Source organism: Pteropus alecto, unplaced genomic scaffold (genome assembly GCF_000325575.1).
Source record: "Pteropus alecto unplaced genomic scaffold, ASM32557v1 scaffold12, whole genome shotgun sequence".
Taxonomy (NCBI): domain Eukaryota; kingdom Metazoa; phylum Chordata; class Mammalia; order Chiroptera; family Pteropodidae; genus Pteropus; species Pteropus alecto.
The window spans coordinates 10,442,022-10,458,577 of record NW_006432669.1 but is presented as its reverse complement, the minus strand read 5'-3'; the positions used below and the strand labels follow the sequence as shown (position 1 = coordinate 10,458,577).

Below are 16,556 nucleotides of genomic sequence, written 5' to 3'. Positions count from 1 at the left end.
TTCACTATTGATGTCTAATAAATATGCCAATTTCACAAAAAATAAAATCTTTTCTCTGCATTTGAAAAAGACATAAAGGTGAAATGATCTGAATAGAACTTATTGTTCTATTATTCAAGTGTCATTATTCAACACTGCCATTGCACATGCATGAAATAGCAAACACAGGTCAGTACAAGAAAAATTGTTTGGCAGAGGGGTCAACTTGAAGAAAATGCTAGATCATTCACTTCTTTGTAACTTCAGATATGCTTTTCTTTTTCAAAATGGCTGCAAATAATTTCCATTCATAATCATTCAGCTAGCATTTCGCAAGAGATGGATTTTGTGCAGAATTTGAAATGAAGCCTAGTGTTATTTTGTACAATTAACTTGGGAAGCCATATAGAATTTATTTTGGAATTTACCTTTCTGATTTTGGTAGAGGTTCATTGTTTAAAAGGTATTCAAAAGTTTTCAGAAGATCATTGAAAATTTCTGTTGAATTGGAAGAAGTTTGTTCAATATGGATCTATTATGTAAAATTCAATTATATTTGCAAATAAAGACATATAAGTAATATAACTATATTTCCTTTGCACTGGTCTTCACAGTATCTATTAGAAAAAAATGAAAGAAAAATTGGTATTAACCCCTATTTTCTGTTCTTTATGATCCATTATGCTACATTTTGGGACATGTTCTAATATAATTTCTGACACAGCCACCTCTGATTCTCATATTTGTGATTGTTGGAAAAAACAAAAAAGGCACAGGATTTTTTCCTTATTACCATAGGAAGTCCATGATGATTCCCAGCTAAAATTAGAAATAGCCATTGTCTATATGGAAGAGAAAAAATGGAAACAATGCACAGGTTACTTCTTCTTTTTCCTGATAAAATACTAAGTCAGACAGCAGGCATATAAAAGTTTTGTCATAAGGTATGTCTTTAACCTTAAGCATTTATTATCCAGGAAGTGGTGCTAGAAGATATGCAGACATCTGGAGTCAAGACATTATTACAAGCCAGGGGAACAGATTTAGTTGGAACAAATGAAATACTTATTTGTAATGCATTCAGTTCCCAAGGGAAATTAAAAGAATGGAGAACATATACCATTAGCATCTGGAATTTCTTGGTGGTGCACAGTTAAGAGTTACTATGAATTAGTAAAACCTGAAAAATTTCTCTAGGCTGTCTCAAAAAATGAAACTGAAATGAACTTCTTTGCCCACTACTTTGAACAAATCTATTGATTTTATTAGAGTTACACTGGATTTAACACAAACTTGCACCAAGTAATAATATCTAATATGTATTATATATTTAAAATGTAGTAAGAAATAATCACAAGGTTTAACTTATATTATTTTTTTAATCCTCAAAACAATTACATGAAGAAAATGAGGAATAGAGATTTATGTAGTTTAGGCAGTGTCACATAAATATAGTTCTGACAGTTGGAAGCAGAAGACAGATGCAAAGTGGAAGAGAATAAAACAGTCTGGAACCCACAAGTAGAAAGAAAATTAATAGATTATATGAAATACACTGTCAACTAACTTGACTAAGCTGACATTTATAGACCACTCCACACATTAATAGAAGAATATATACTATTTTCAAGTATTTATAAATAAAACATTCAGCCAAACAGCCTATATGCTAGGCAATAACCAACTTTAAATTTTAAAAGATTGAATCATTCAGTATAAGTTCTTTGGCCTCAGTAAAATTAAACTCAAAGCAACTACAAAAAAAAGTCTGGGAAAAGTCAAATGATTGAAAAATAAATATAAACTTAGAACTAATCTCTAGTTCAAAGATTATATAAGGGAATATTTTGAACTGAATAAAAATAGAAACAGAATATATTAAAATTTATAGTATATAGCAACTTTAGGAATTGCAGGGAAATTTATGGCTAAAATGTTTGTAGTAGGATAGTAAATAGTCCAAACGCAATAATCTAACCATCGTCTTAATAAGCTATGAAAAGAAAAGTAAACCCACAGTAAGTAGAAGCAAGGAAGTGAAAAAGAGTAGAAAATTATTAAATAAGTGGTAAAACAATATGAAGAATATCAAGCCCAAAGCTGCTTTTTAATCAATAAAACATAAAAATTTAGAGGAATGAAGAAATAAGAAAGCGTAAATTATCAATGATGGAAATAAAAGAAGGATCTTCATTACAGATTAAAGAGTAAAAGAATAATAAGAGAATGTTATGAATACTTTATATCAACAAATTTGACAACTGAAATAAAATGGACAAATTTCTTGAATAATAAGAACTACCAAAGCCTACTCAAAAAGAAATACCAACAAATGATGCTGGGACATCTACACGTCCACATGCAAAAGAATTAATCTAGACTCCTACCTCATGCATCCAAAAGAATTAACTCAAAGTAGAGTACAGGTCTAAAAATAAAAGCTAAAACTATAAAATTAGAAGAAAACACAGGAGTGAATCTTTGTGACTGTAGGCTAGGCAAGGATTTCTTAGATAGAACACCAAAATCACAATCAATAAAATATAAGATTGCTATATTGGACTTTATCAAAATTTAAAACTTTTGTGCCTCAAAGGACAGTATAAAGAAAGTACAAAGATGGAGGTTCAAGCTCACATTTCTTAAGACACCAGGAGTGGAGTTTGAAGATAGAGGAGGTAGACTCAGAGAACGCATGGTTATACTCAGGAAGTTACATGTAACAGCTTGTAGTCATAAATATAGAGTGCTACCTGTCTCTCCTCAAAACTACTGTAAAGATGTACCATAAATAAGGTTTTGAGACTTCTGTTCAAGATGGCAGAGTAGGTAAATGCTATACTTGCCTCTTCCCACAACCACATCAAACTTACAAGTAAATTATAGAAAGCTCTTGAGAACGTCAACTCCACGAGGAGTCCCCACAACAGCTATCAGGGAAAATCAGCAGGGAATAGTCTAGGCGAAGTGGAGCAATACCGGAGACCCAGGTGTCCTCTTAAAGGGCTCAAGCGCAGACTCACTGGCTCACAAACACTCGCCCTAAACTTCAGCGAAGGGACAGCAGCTTGAAAAGTGCCAGAGTCATACGGGAGCAACTGAATGGTCTGGCTTCAGAGCAAGGGGTGGAGGGACAGCTCTCCCTGAGACTAAAGTGTCTGAAGGCTCCACTGCTCCTTTGTTGAGCCCATTCTGCAAACGCGGGCAGGCAACAAGTCTCTGTCTCCATTCATCATGCTAATAGACTTTCGTTCCATCCTGGTGAGTCTCTGAGACCCCTCCCCTGCCAAACCTCTTTCAGAGGCTAATCAATACAAGCTACAGGCCTGGGCCCATGCTCTGGACCTCCCTAAAATCTCTCAAAGGTCCATGAACTGCAAACAAGAAGCATCTGGCCTCGGTGTTCTCTGTACCTCTTGCTAAGCAACCTTAAGCCCAGCATTAATGGCATCTGGCCTCAGTTCACAGCATAACTGCTCCCAGGCACTTCCAAACCCAGCAAGTTATATATCCAAAGAAAGACTTGTATACAAATATGTAAAGTATTTTTATAACTCAATAACTTTTTAAACAACTCGATTTAAAAATGAACAGATTTGAATAAGTAGTTGTACAAAGATGATATTTGAATTGCTAATGAACACATGAAAAGTTGCTCGACATCATTTGTCACTATAGAAATGCAAACCAAAGTCACAATCAATTACTACCTCACACCTATTAGGACAATTAAGAAAAAAGACAGTCAACAACAAGATTTGGTGAAGATACGGAGAAATTGGAACCCTTATACATTGCTCATGGGAATGTAAAATAATGTCACCACTTTGGAAAACAGTCTGGCAGTTCTTCAAATGGTTAAACAAAAATAAACAAATGACCCAGCAATTTCACACCTAGGAATATACTTAAGAGAAATGAAAACATATGTTCACATGAATGTCATAGCAGCATTATTCATAATAGTCAAAAGGTTGAAGCAACCCACTGTCTAACAAATGAATGGATAAATAAAATATGGTATATGATGGAAGAGCTTTTTGCATCTTGATACATGCTACAACATGGATGAACTTCAAAAACACTATGCTAAGTGAAAACAGTCACAAAAGATCATATATTATCACATTTATATGAAATGTCCAAAGTAAACAAATCTATATATAGAAAAAGTAGATTAGTGGTTACCAAGAGCTCAAAGTAAAGGGAAGAAATGAAGTTTCTTTGAGACATGATGAAAATATTCTAAAATTATGATAATGATTGTATACTACATAAATATATTAAAAACCATTAAATTTTACACTTTAAACAGGTAAACTTTATGCCATGTAAATGCGAAAAAAAAGATATCACAGATCTAATTATGTGAAGCAGAAATATTTAATTTAAAACTATCCACAAAGATAACACCAAGCTTTGACAGATTCAATGACTTATACTCCCATATTTAAGGAAGAAATAATACCAATTCCTACTTAAAATCATTCATAATATGGAGGAGAAATGTTAAAGACAGTCTTCCCTGTATTTTTTAGTGAAGTATCGCAGCCTCCTGAACAATGGAAATTGACAAAATATGGAGACTACTTTCTTTTGTCTCTCAGAAACATTAGCTCTTTACATTTGAAGGATATTAAGCCCAAAAGTAAGTGTTAATGTACCAAAAGAGAATAAGTCTCTGAGTTATCATTTATATCCCAAAGATTGTTAACTTGGAAACTTCTTATTCCTTTCCTAGAGATTTGTTTACATTACGGAAATTAGTTTCTCTAGTTCTCTTAGGAGAAGGAGGTAGCAACTGGGTAGTAGTTAGTCTAAATTCCCAGATTTATAATTTCAGAGTTCCTTTTTTATAGTGCAAAAATCCCCTTTCGAAGTATGTGGGCCTAATCATCTGTTATAAGTAATAATAATTTAGTTCTGATCCAGAAACCTTACCTTTGCTTTTAAGGCAGTATAAATGCTATTGATATTAAATACCTACCAAGAAAGTCTTTCCAAATCATTTTATGAGGCAAGCATTATCCTGATACCAAAACAAGACAAAGACATTATAAGAAAACTACAGATCTATCCCTTGAACATAAACACAAAACTTTTTAAAAATATTAGCAAATGAAATCCAACAATATATGAAAAAGATAATGCACCATGAACAGATGGTGTTTATTCCAGTAATGTAAGTTCATTTTAACATTCAAAAATCAATGTATTTGAGCATATTAGCTGAAAAAATAAAAGGAAAAAAACACATTTGAGGGGATGGGTCCATAGCGTAGTGGTTAGCACATCTGCTTTAAATGCAGAAGGTTCTGGGTTCATGCCCCAGGTGGAGCCATGGACCATACCCTGGGTGTGACAGGCTTCTCAAGTACGCCAGGGGTGCCAGGCCCCTGGGGCGCCAGACCCGGGTGCACGCCGGGAGCATGTGGGAGGAGATGCCCCACCTTCAGATATCCAGTTCTTAAGGGGAAAACAGCAACATCCATAGGTCAGGAGTGGAAGTGGGGGCAGAGGTGGGCGGAATTAAAGAGGGGGGAAAAAACACATATGATGATCTTAATAAGTAAGCATTTGACAAAACTCAATATTTTTAAGATAAAAATTCACATCGAATTAGAAGTAGAGAAGAACCGCCTCAATCTCATAAAGAACATTTATGAAAATCCTTCAGCTAACATCATAATGGCAAATGCCAAATAGGGAGGAATATTTCCTCCCTAAGAGTGGGAACAATTAAAGATGTCTCTCAGCTCCCCCCACTTTTATTCAGTATTGTACTGGAGATCCTAGCCAGGGCAACAGTCAAAAAGAAAATAAAAGTAATGCAAATTGGAAAGGAGCAAATAAAATTATCTTTATTTGAAGAATACATGTTGTCTTCATAGAAATTCTAATGAATTTATGAAAAAATAATCGTGAGGTGTTAAAATAAGTATATATCAAGATTGCAGAATATAGGAAAATATACAAGTCTATGAGAGATAAATATGGCAAAAGAGGTATAAGACATGCACATTAAAATTATAAACAACTGAGAAAAATTATTGAAGATAATTAAATCAAGATGTAAATTATGTTCATGGATCAGAAGAGTATATATTGTTAACATACCAATTCTGTATATATTAACTTATAGATTGAACTGAATCCCAATCAAAATACTAGATATCTTTTTATAAAAATGAATAAGCTGATTCTACAATTTATGTAAACATGCAAAGAATCTAGAATAGCCAAACAATTTTGACTAAGGAAAACCAAAATTAGAGAAGATACACTAACAGGTTTTAAGATTTACTAATCAAGATAGTGTGATATTGGCATAAGAATAGGCATATAAATCAATGCAACACAATAGAGAGTCCCAAAATATAATCACGTGCAATAACATAATTTAGTGGAGAATGAATAGTTTTTCAACAAATGGCACAACACTAACTGAATACGAAAATGAACCTTAACCCTTGCCTCGTGTCCTATACCAAACTAAATTGAAATGCGTTCCAGACCTAATGTAAAACCTACACCTGTAAAATTTCAGGAAGAGACAAGATAAAATCTTTTGGCCTTGGAATAGGCAGATTTCTTAGATAAAATATCAAAAGTAGGAACAACCATAAGTGAAAAAAAAAATAGGTGAAAAGAACATTGCCAACATTTTGTGTTTTTCTCTTTGAAGATCACCTCCAAGAAAATGAAAAGCAAGTCTCATACTCGGAGAAATATTTGTAATGCATCTCAGTATGAAGACAAACACCCCAATTCAAATATTGACAACAGATTTGAACAGACACATTATGAAAGAAGATAAAATATGCCCAATCAGCATATGCAAAGATATTCAACTTCATTCATTAGTCATCAGAGAATATCAAATTGAAGTCACAAGGAAATACTACTACTTATATTTAATGGTTCATATAAAAAGACTGGCAATACTAAGATAAGGAGTAATGAGTGCGTAGCAACTAGAAAACTCATATACTGCTGCTGGGAATGTAAAATTGTACAGCCACTTTGGAAAAATCTTTGGCAGTTTATTATAAAGGTAAACATACACTGACTATATATCTGGTCATTTCATTCATAGATAGTTACCTGAAAATAAGAACTTGCGGGTATTAAAGGCTTTATATGGCTGTTTGTAGGAACTTTATTCATAATAACAAAAATTGGAAAGAACTCAAATGTCCATCAACAAGTGCATAGGTAAACAAATTGTATCCATTTGTTGGGTTCTGCACAACAATAAAAAGGAATGAATTACTGATAGACACAACATAATGGGTAAATATAGAAAACATTATCCAAGCAAAAGAAGTCAGTTACAAAGGGTCCCCCTAATATATGACTCCTTTTATATGAAACTCTAAGAAAAACAATTCTATACTTATGGAAAGCATATCAGTGATTGTCTAGTTCCAAGAATGGATAATGGGAATAGACTATAATGGGACACAGGGAATCTTATGGGATCATGGAAATTTTCTGCATTTTGTTGATGATGTTTGTTACACAAGTTTATACATTTATTGAAGTGTTGAACTTTATTCTAAATATGTACGATACTCTGATTTCTCTTCAAATTGTATAAATCTTTCACCTTTTACTAAATATGTGTGCATTTTTCTAAATAAATTATACTTCAATAAAACACTTATTTTAAATTGAGTCAAATAACTCAACTATTATAACAACCTGTTACAATATATAACTGTATATACACTATACATATAACTATATATTATATATAACAAGTCATATATATCAAGCTTTGTTTTAACAATCATCTTCCCTTACAAATATGGCCAGTTGAACTGAATAAGCCAGGTTCCAATGTACATTTAACCTAAATGATGTGCCAGTCTGAATTATATATTAAAAGCCACTCATCTTTCCACATTTATCATTGGATACTTAAGAAAAGTCTTGATATTATATTATCAATCTGGTGATTTTTTTAAAATTAGACAATTAGTATAGAGTTAGCAATAAAATTGAACTTTTATCAGTAACAATATATTAAATCAACTCTTTTGTTTTTGGACAGATATTTTGGTTACTGCTTTTACTCTATTCTAGATTCTCCCCTCAATCTCTTACTTTTTTCCCTATTCCAAGGCAATGTCATCTTTTACTTTACCCTAAACAGGCATGATCAAATATCTTCTAGTGTTTTACAATAATAATGAAATGATCCCCTAGAAACAAAGCAAATAATTAATAGCCTTAGCTAGCATATTTGCTACATAGATTCTACTGCATTCGGTCAGGCTATTCTGAAGATAAATGCAAATTAATTTTTTCATTGCCTCACAATTCAAAACTCTGATGTAATCAAATAGTATTCCACGAAGACATAATTGTAGTTACTGAACTTCATTTTCTTTCAACAAAATGGCTCCATAAATACCAAAAGTAGCCATTCAGTTATCATATTTCAATATATTGGATGGAGTACTCTTCATTATTGAAAATGTGCAGATTTTACAAAATAAAAGAAAAAAATGAAAAATCAAAATGATTTCAGTGGGTCAATTTAACCCCAATCACTTTAGGATACAATCTATTTTAGTTACTTCAAGCAATGAATAGAGGCACACCTGGAGCTGTCTCCAGGCCAGTTCACTGGTGTAAGTTAATATTCTCTAGCATCAGTTTTCCCGTGGGAATCCTTACTTGTTTTTTTTTTTTTCAGCTTATTTGCTAAATGAGTGAGACTTACTGATTTCTGTACAGCTAATGAGCTGTATTGCAACTTGTTCAGCTGAAGTGCACATATTCTCAGTACCAACTACTTTCTAAAACTTATACTAATTTTAAAAAGCATTTGACTACCAGGTTCTTTTAAAATTCAGAATAAGAGAAAAAGAGATTAAAATTATTTATAATAGTCCTGACCAATCAGTGGCATAGGCTTCATAAATCTACCAATAGAACTATTTAACATCTTGTTTTTTTTCCAGTCTTTATTTCACTAAGAAGCAGATATTAAATTATGTCTAATATAACTGAGGGCTGAGTTGCCTTTGAAGATAAAACCAATTTTATTTTTAATTCACTAGTTATTGGGGAGCGGAATGAAAATGCAAAATGTATTTAAGCTTACTTTTTTCTGCTAGGCAAGAGAAGGTGAGGATGTGTTTAGAAATAATAGACAACTGCTAAGGGGAACCCTAGTAATACAAAACTAAAAACTATAACTCTTTTCTCCAGAGTGTGAGATTGTGAAAACCTGAGAAATTATTTTTTCTTCATCCTGTCTCACAGAGACTATAAAGAAAAAAGCCTGCATTCCTCTGTGCCCATAATTTATAGATAAGCTGGTATTAAATTAGATACAAGATGTCACAATTAGTCTCAAATTGTAATCTCTTATACACTGACTTAACTTCTGAGTATAATTCCTCACACAATGTATTGATGTTAAACATGATATTTTTTACAGACATTTCACAGAGAGAAAAGGATGAAGTAATATCTTAGAGCAAGAGAGACAAAGCTGCCACCTCACCAAAGGTAGGTAATCAATTTTCCACTAAATCAGTTTTGCATTATATAATGAGAGAATAAATTCTTTAAACAAACCAAAGCTGTATAGAGTGTGAAAAGAAATATGTTACGCAGACAGTTTAAATTAATAATTCAACACAATATTGTATAAAGGGAAATCAATGGAGAATTAATATTAATACTTTTGACAGTTACAAAGTGATTTTTCTTAGTGCTTTATACCACGTAGAGATCAATGTCTTTAATCCATGATTTTATTCAGCAAACATTATAAAGTTCTTCTGATCTTGAAGATATCACACTGGTTGTTGTAGAGGGTGAATTGTGACCCAGTGAACAGCTCAGGCCTGCTATCACCCATTGTTCTTTTTGTACATTTCCAGAATTTACATTCTCACGATTATTTTGGCTTGAAGCATTTGCTTGCACAGTGTTGCTACCATTATTAGATCCCAACTTCCATAGAACTCCCTTTAGTTTCTCACTGTCTCAGATATAGAACAAAATCTCATACAAGATATTTGTGTATACTAGACTTTTTGAAAATTTGGCAAGATTAAGAAGTTTAATCTCACAAGGAGGCTAACAACTTAAATGTTAGACAAATTTTCTCATAAACTGTCTCTTGGCAATATTCCCATGTTATTCAACTCATGTTCTCTTACCTCCATGCTCTTTTTTCTTCTGATCAGTGGTTCTTCAAACTAAAACCAGAATTCTCATTTGTTGCTTATACAGTACTCATTATGTATTTCTTCTCAAGCCAACTCAGGACTTCAGTCTGTTATCACAATTTGTAGCTTTTCTAAATATCTTTCTACATGAAGATTGTTAGTTTCCTGAAAACCTTGATGATAGGTGTAACATTTTTACTTAAGTCACTAAGAAATGAGAGATTTGGTTAGTTTTCATTTACTTATTATTAAAAACTTCAACTCTAAATATACTGATACGTTAGGCCCTTGATTCTTTTTCCTCAGAGAGGAAAAAAAGTTGTATATATCTGATCTTCATGGGCATTTGATCTGTCAAGATCTTTTGATAAGGGAGAATAATTAACAGCAAATTTCTACAATGCATTTTCATTTATTTCAAAACTTGCTATGTCAATTAAGTGATAGTAAGATTTATAGGAATCCCAAAAGAATTTAAAGGGATTTGTATTTCATTAAAGTATACAGACCAGAGATTTCCAGTGAGAACAGGCTGCAGCATCTCTGTTGTGGTTTTAACATATCTCCACAAATACCATGAAAGTACTCCCTTCAAGAAGAGGAACCTAATTCCACCACCCCTTTAGTGTGAAGAGGAATTAATGACTCATTTGTAACAAACAGATAAAGCAGATGTGACTGAGTCTTATTTCAGAGACTACTAGATCATAAAAAATACTGAGACTTCTCTCTTGTTCTCTTGTATTGAACCCTCTGAGGGAAGTTAGCAGCCATGTCATGAGGACATTTAAGTAGTCTGTGAAGAGGCCTATGTGCCCAGGAAATGAAACTTCCTTCAATAGGAACTGAGTGATAAAATGAAGCTTCCTGACAATAGTTGTGTGAGTAAGCTATCATGGAAGTAGATCCTCCAGCCTAAGCCTTCGAATAACTGCTGCCCTTTAGATATTCAGACTGCAACCATATGAGAGATGCTGAACCAAACTATCTAGATAAGCTACTCTCAAGTCCCAACTCACAGAAATTCTGAGATAATATTTTTTGTTTTAAGCCATAAACATTTGGAGTAATTTGTTATTCAATAGATAACAAAAACAGCCTACAATTTTCTATAAACAGGAAGCAAAATGAGGAAAGCTTCTCAAATGCAAACATGAGTGATTTTCCATGGAAAAGGGAGAACACCTCATATGGCAGAACCAAGAAGAGGGTGGGCTGAAAAGCTGAGAACAATGACTAGGGAATGCCTCACGGGAGCAGTAGTGGGCCCTAGTAAAGGAACATTTTCTACCCCCAGCTTAGTAGAGCCTGATGTATTTTGTAATTGCTATGAAAGAGGGACTGATATGTGCCTTCGGCTCTCTACTTCTTACATCGGAATATTTTTTTCCCATCACACACTATATCTACCTTGGGTGCATGGAAGTCAGATTACTTCCCTTTTGCTCAAATAAACCACAGAAACCTCACCCACAACTGGACTTATTTAGATGATGAGGTCCTAGACTTTTGAGTCTGACTATACAATAAAATGAAAATCTTGGGAAGGTTAAATAAATTTGTATGTAGGAGGAATGTAAATAATTGTCATTGGAGAGTATACTGTGATAAATGAAAAGTAGTTCCAAATTGTTTGCCTCTTCCTCCATCAAGAGATAGAATGTAAGTTTCTTCCTACATTGAGGAGTCGATAATTGCATGTTCAGTTTTACTTATTACTGTAATTAGGTAATTTATTTAAATATTATGTAAACCATTGCTACTCAAAGTATAGTATGCAGACTGGGACTAGACTGCTACCTGATTTTTTACTGGCTGGCAGTGAGGTAAGCACAGAAATTGAGAGTTCCTAGAATCCCTCATAGCAATGTGATACTGCCAAACCAAACAAATACACATAGATCAGCAGGTGTGGCTTGGCATTTATGTTTTGTGAGAAAAAAAGGCTCTGATATCGTAGAAGTAGTACCAAGACTAAGGAGTTTATGCCAGAAAGTAAATCATCGTATTGCTTCCTTCATCAAGAAGGTCTTGCAATAAAAAACTGTGAGCTAAACCAGTGTGATTATTGGCATGGTAAAAATTGTGAATTACGTAAAGGCTAGCATGAAAATATTCTTTTTATCAAGTGATAATTTGGGAGCTGAGGTACAGTGCTTACTGAAGAGAAAATTTCGGTTTGGCACGCTTGGACTACAAAATAAATTCTTAGTGGTTTATAAAATTTTTCAAAAATTGGTTTGATTTCAACTATGGTAAAAGACTTGGTTATATGTCTGCTCTTTTTAATAATCATAACACGTCCATGCAAAGAGGAAATGTAACATGTTTTCTAGTGGAAGATAAGGTCAGATTAAAGGGCAAAAACAAAATTAGAAGCTTGGAAGAACAGAATTGCTAGAGATGTTATATTATGTCTCATAGTTTAACAATATTTACTAATGGAGTAGATGGTGACTCCAATATTGCATATATATGAAAATTTATCACCAAACATAATAAAAATTTGATAGAACATTCTGAATTTTATTTTCCATCAAAAGCAGAGTCATGCGTAACAAATTCATGGATCCAGACTCTATTTTTTCAGCAAAAAAAAAAAAAAAATTAACTATTACTTCACAGGAAACATTGTAGGAACTAACTACTGCTGAAAGAGTAAAGATTAATTTTTGGAAATGCAGCACTGCTTACATCATTTTGGATAAACATTATAAATGAATATCTTGTACTGAGATTGCTTTAAAATCACTTTTATTTCTATGTTTATTTCTGTGTTTTAAAACAAAGCATAGAAACTTTTCAAGATATACATTATTGTCTGTGAACATCGTTAATGTCAATCCAAACTATATTAAAACAACAATCAAGCACATCGATCACACTAAAACTTTAAATATTGATACATAGCATGTCCATTCTAGATACTTAATATACATAATTATTATTTCCTTCTTTTTTTTGACAAAGAGCTATGAACATAGTGGTGCTTTACATATGAATTGTCTGTATGCATATTTGCAATGAATACTTTGTACAGGTTTTGTAATTCTTTTTATTTTTCCCTAGGTTGTTTTTGTTTGTTTTATATGCACTGAAATGTAATTTAATGTCTCTTGAATCTAGTAATTAAAAAATTAGCATTTGCCTCTTGTACAAAAGTACATTTTATTTCATTTCCTAATAATTCACTTTTATTATATTTAACAAAAGCATCAATCTAAGATGGATTGGGTGGGGGAATTCATTTCCCATAGATATTTTGAGAAGCACCATTGTAATTTATTGAAATGTATGCATAGTTTTTAATCCTATGAAAACCAGGTTGAATGCTTTAGAAAGATTTGGAAAAAAAAATGAGCTGCTAAAAATTAGCATAAAATTAGATGTGGGCAAGAAAATGAAAGAATAAAAATTAAAATTTGAAATGTAAAGTCCTGCCTCCAAATTGCTTCACAATGTTTTCCTTTGACTTTAAACATTATGAAACCGAAATTCATGAATTGGGTATAGATTTACTAGAGAGTTTATACAGAATTCCAAGCAATCCAAACACAATGGAAAGGATTTCTTCCTCTAGAGTTTGATTAAGTCATGAAGCTGTGTATATTTGCATGTGAATATATATGTTAAAATTAGTTTTTAAGACATAAGCAACAAAAGAAAAATAGATAAATTGAGCAATATCAAAATTAAAAACTATTCATCAAAAGACAAGAAACCGAAAAAGCAAGACATAAAATAGGAGAAGATATTTATAAATTATATCTGATAAGGGGTTAATATTTAGAATTCATAAAGAACTCCTACAACCTAACAACAAAATAACAGACAATCCAATTTTTAAAAAGGCAAAGGACTTGAATAGACATTTCTCCAAGGAACATACACAAGTGGTCAATAAACCCATAAAAAGATGCTGAATATCACTGGTCATTAAAGATATGCAAAGCAAAACAATGAAATGTCACTTTACTTCCATTAGAATGACTACTTTTAAAAAATGGAAAATTGCAAGTGTTGCAAGGATGTGGAAAAATTGGAACATTTGTGCTTTGCTGCTGACAATGTAAGAGTGCAATCTCTGTAGAAGATAGTTTGGCAGTTCCTTAAAAAATTAAACGGAATTACCATACAATCCAACAATTCGTCTTCTAGATATATTCCCAAAATAATTGAAAGAAGGACTCAAACAGATTCTTGCACACCTCTGTTTATAGCAGTATTAATCACAATATCTAAAAGGTAGAAACATTGCAAATGTCCTCGACAGATTAATGGATAACTAAAACGTGGTATATGCATACAATGGATGAACTTCGAAAACATTATGCTAATTGAGGGGATAATATGCAGTTACTGTTTAATGGGTACACATTTTCTATTTGGGATAATGACAAAGTTCTAGAAAATCTTCAGAAAATAGATAGTGGTTATGATTGAACATCATTGTAAGAGTATTTAATACCACTTAGTTGTACCTTTACAAATAGTTAAATTAAAATGGTAAATTGTATGTTATGTATATTTTGCCATAATAAAACATTTTAAAATTGTATTTTAAAAATCACGCATAATGTTTGTGATTTCTTATTTTAAAGAACACTTTTAAAGAATGGGCCAACTATTAATCCCAATTAAGTCAAATAAAAAGGCTTCTACATTTTATTTATTTTTTTGTGTGAACATGGTAGTGAATTTCCTTTAATCAAAGACAACCACGACAAATTCATTAACTATCTATTGAAAGCTACATTTTACTAAAAGCCATTTGTCTTTAAAAATGTTTAATCATACAATATATATAATACATGCTGCTCTCCTTTTTGGATTTCACTATCCACTTGAGTGCCGTGGCTGGCGTCAAACACTTAGCTCTAAGATCTCAAAGGTCTTCACCATCTCCTCTCAGTCACAATAACTCAAAGCTATAATTCCTTGATTTCTAATTTGGGTGTTTTGGGTCGATGACCTCACTTTCTTCATTAACATTAATAGGCTCTATCATTGGCCGTCGGTCTTGGTCAAGTTTTATCCTTGCAAAACCATCCCTTATAATGAAGGAAACATGAAGGATGTTTTCCATGGTATGGGGGTTTTTTTTATGGATCAACCACAAAGTCATCGAAGGACATAGGGGTATCAGGATCTTCTCGAAAATATGTTTGCAATAATCTCGAGATTCTTTCTACTTTTTCTGTTGCTTCTTGACGAGATTCTTGCATTCTTTTTAACTGGGCAGGCATTTCCCACTGCTCTTCTATCATACGAACTTTTCTTAGACGATCAGTTGGTGGCTCTGGCACAGGGAATTCTCCTTGTATTGAATTCAACAGAAAGTGGAATGTATGGGTTTTATTACAGGTGATGTCTGTTGTTTTGCCTGATATTTTCCAGGAGTCATAGACTATGAATTTAAAATCAGAACTATCTTCATCACGGATAAGTTCTTCGGCTTCTAGTGGATTTACACTCATGTGTCAGTAGAGTTTCAACATGGCAACATATCAAACGACTTCGGATCAGAATGCAATTGCTTTGCTTTTTCTTTGCCCAAATCTGAAACAAGAAAGTGAGCATCCAGGACTGCTTCTCTTGCTTGGGACACACTTCATCGAGACACTTCGAGGACCTCCGATAATTCGTTGCCGGCATTCAGTCTAGCCTGGTCCTAACGGGGGATCTGGCAGCACAGATTGTGGTAGGGCTCCTTCTCCAAGCTCGCCAGTCTGCCATCTCGTCCCCGAATCCGATGGCTCTTTCTCCTCCAAGCTCGGGCGCTCCGGGTCCCTGCGCTCGGGTGCATCGCCGCAGCAGGACGCAGGCGACAGCGGGGACCGCGAACCTGAGCGGGAGCTGGTGAGATCCCGGTGCGGGTCGCGTTGTTTTGCCTCAAAAGGCTATCTCAAAAGGCTATCTCAAAAGGCTTCTACATTTTAAATGCTACTATTGAAAACTACTGTGTCCAGAAATCAAGGAAATGAGTAAGAAGTCAGAGGAAATTATGTTCAAGAACGAAAGTATGTAGTTTTAACTGGAAAGTCCCTTAGGCTAGAGACCAAAACATGTTATTGAAAAGTGATATGCTACAAATTATGTCAATAAATAAATATCACTGTGTTTTCATCTTTTTGATGGATGGAATTAATCTAGTTTGTTGTCCAGTATAATAGAGTATGACATAATATAATCAACCCCTCTGACTTGTTTTTATTTGTTTCCTCCTATATTCTTATGAAACATTATTTAACATATTAACTAACCTTAAACAGAATGCTCTTTGGATGAGATATTCTTAAAAAGATACTAATCATATCGTTTTATACCACACATCTTTTCCTTATTAAGAGAACTCTGATTTTGTTTGGATTAGTAATATGATCA

The 16,556-nt window shown here is 33.2% G+C and overlaps 1 pseudogene; it reads right to left on the bottom strand.

The window, feature by feature from the left end:
- Window positions 1-15,035: 15,035 nt before the first annotated feature.
- Window positions 15,036-16,486, bottom strand: LOC102894631 (annotated as a pseudogene).
- Between the last annotated feature and the right edge of the window lie 70 nt (window positions 16,487-16,556).